The 3,145-nt window shown below is 34.8% G+C and overlaps 1 pseudogene; it reads right to left on the bottom strand.

Moving 5' to 3' along the window:
- Positions 1-224: 224 nt before the first annotated feature.
- On the bottom strand, positions 225-427 carry LOC120781016 (annotated as a pseudogene).
- Between the last annotated feature and the right edge of the window lie 2,718 nt (positions 428-3,145).

Raw genomic sequence — 3,145 nt, 5'->3', positions numbered from 1 at the left:
CGGCAAGGGGTGACAATCGGCGGCCATTACTTTACTTATGCCATAGAAATTCCATTGCTACGAATATGGAAATGACAACGAAATAATGCAAATATGCATATTTCCAAAGGTCATTAATTTCTTTTAAGAAATAAAAGGAATGAATGATCCTGAGAAGTATAGTCTTAACTTTTCAACGGCCAACGCAGAGCATTTCAACCAAAAGGAATTTATTCATTAAAATCACCACTCAGAAGTCGTTTTATCCGTTGTAAGCGAACGATTTTCGAAGAAATATCATTTCTAATATGCCACAAGACACAATTAGAAATTAACTTCTTAAACCTCACGCTGTCAGATAAAACGATATACCTCGTCATCGCGGGTCGATTTCCGAAAAATGTAAATGAAGACTAACTACAGAAATAATCCTGTAAAGTATAGCCTTAATTTATCAACGGCCAACGCAGAGTATTTCAACCAAAATATACGCAAAATAGTTGAGAATTCGCAGAAATGAAAGACAAAGGAAAGAAAAAGTAGTATAACTTCAATAATGAACAAGCACACAAACATACATATGCGCAGCAGCAGCAAGGAAAGAGGTATCAATCGGCGATCCATTGTAAATTTCTTTCATGCATAACCAAACCATAATTAGGACAACCCAATTCAAGTGTCAATGGTGGTCTAGGTGGTAAGCGCTTCAAAAATTACGACGAACACGTAGGAGGTGCGTAGGTTCGAATCCCAACAGAATTGATTTTTTAATTGAATATGTCACCAACCAAAAATTGAAACATTGTTCTACAAAAACAACAACAGCATAAGCATTGGGAACATATTGTTGTTGGTAGAAAAGCCGAGCTGTGCCGAAAGAAACGAACAAACGACCGCCGATTGATTGTGTCACTGCTTCGCTTGCTGCTCGAACCAGAGAACATAAAACATGTTTTATGTTCTCTGGGTGGACATTCCAGTAAATCGTGGCAAGGAAATCCAGCATGTTGAAAGCATTTTCTTATCACAAGAGGGTCTAATTCGTTCCAGGAAGAAACCAACCATCGAATAGCATCCAAAACAGAAATTCTTTTCGACAATTCACTTGCATTGTTGCATTCGTCAAGGTGTGTTATCAGAGCAAGCATCGTTTTTGATCTATATTTTGTTTTTACATTTTGAATAATTCCTTGGTCGAGAGGTTGTATTTCTGCCGTTAGGTTTGGTGGCAGAAATTTTACAAACATATTTGAATATTCATTTATTAAACTGTGGCTTGTAGCGTTGTCAATTAACAAAATAATTTTTCTATTTTGCTTCTTCATTTGGTCATTGATAGAACTAAGCCATCGCTGGACCAATGCTTGTCATCCAATCCTTTTTATTGTGAACCCATTGCACAATACAATTTTGAGTGTCGATTTTATTTCGGTGAAAAGCTCGCGGCTTCGGAGCGTTACCTATAACCAACGGCATTAACTTTTCCCCTGTACTGCTGCAGCACAACAATACGCTCAGCATTTCTTTTGCCAGTTTACCTCCTTCAAAAACTTCGCTTTTTGCAATGAGACTTCGAGTAGGTAATTGACGATAAAACAATCCAGTTTCATCCGCATTAAACTGATTCTCAGGTAAATAATTTTTTAAAAGTGTTGGTAGTTTTTCTTTCCAATCTGAGGCAGCTTTAAGATCTACATTCACTCTTTCACCACTTAAAGCTTTAAATTGAATGTTATGTCTCAAGCGGAAAGATTCTAACCAACCATTGCTTGCTCTAAAGTTCTCTATTTGTAACTCAGAAGCCAATAGCTTAGCCTCTTCTTGAATTATTAGGCCACTGATCGGAATATTCTTAGACCTGCATTTTTCAAAAAACGATTTCACTCCCTCATTTATTTTTTCAAAATCAGTTATACGTGTTTTTCTTTTGCGTTCGGATCGGGGTTGCTTTCTAATTCTTTTATAATATGTTCCTTTTTATTTTTAATATTAGCGATTGTTGATTTGGAAACTACATATTTTTCTGCCAATTTCCTTATAGATAGGCTTTTATTAACCGGTTCATTCAATATCTCACTTTTAATTTTCAGAGATAACTCCACTTTTTGACATGATTGCAACAACTGATCAAATATGCATAATTGTGTCATAGCAAATCCATGAAATTTGATGCATGCATACACCCGCGGCCAAGCGTAACTTAAGAAATTTCTAGCGAAAACGTATTCTGTCACTCATTGTAACGGTACTTGTTGCGGTAATGGAATTTTTCCCTTAAGTTTTAACGAAGTGATCTCTGACTTACACAAATATAAAATATTAAAAAAAAAATAAGTTCTGTCAAAAAAGTAAAAGTAAACCAGAACTAAAAAAAATGTTAGAAAGTGTTTGGGTGGAGGAAATTTCAAGCAGTGTTTTGGAGAAACTTGTTGGGTCAATGCCTGCTCGTATCGAAGATGTAATATTCGCTAGATGTGGACCGACGCCATATTAGATTTCCCGTTACTCTTTTTGAATATGTTATAATTCCATTTTCAATTGAAACAAAAAATGTTGTTAAGTTATTACAAGAATTTGTAATAATGAAATCAAAGACATGTGTGCAAATAAAAAAAAGTTGTCTCAATTTAATTTTACAAATGGGCCAGATTAAAGTCAACAGTTAACCAAATATATTCGAGCCATCTACATATATATTCCCCGTATTCTATTAAATCCATAAAAAAGTTCCCCAAAGAACGAAAAAATTGAAAATAGTGAAAAAATATGAAGTGGTAAGTTACGCTTGGCCGCGGGTGTAATTTGGCAAAAATAACGGAATTACAACGTATGAAAAATTTCATTGATGCCGAAATACAAATACGTACATTTGTGTGTAATATACATACATAGGTATAGTACATAAGTAAATAGCATATGCATACATATTAAATGTATTGTCCAAGATATAAAGGGATTTTAATGCTTGCTGTTTAAAAATTGAGACAAATTTAGTCCAACCAGAGAACGTAAAGTATAGAGAAGGTGCAAATTGAATTCTGTATGATGTTCGATTGGACAGTTAACAGAGCTTATAAAATCGCGACACGGAATTTCACCATTCTCGCAGCTATTTAGCAGAATTGAGCATGTGCAATGGCAGAAATATATGTAAAGCGACTGAATT

Source organism: Bactrocera tryoni, unplaced genomic scaffold (assembly GCF_016617805.1).
Source record: "Bactrocera tryoni isolate S06 unplaced genomic scaffold, CSIRO_BtryS06_freeze2 scaffold_25, whole genome shotgun sequence".
NCBI lineage: Eukaryota > Metazoa > Arthropoda > Insecta > Diptera > Tephritidae > Bactrocera > Bactrocera tryoni.
Note: the sequence above shows the minus strand (reverse complement) of the source record. Positions and strands in the feature narration are given on the sequence as shown.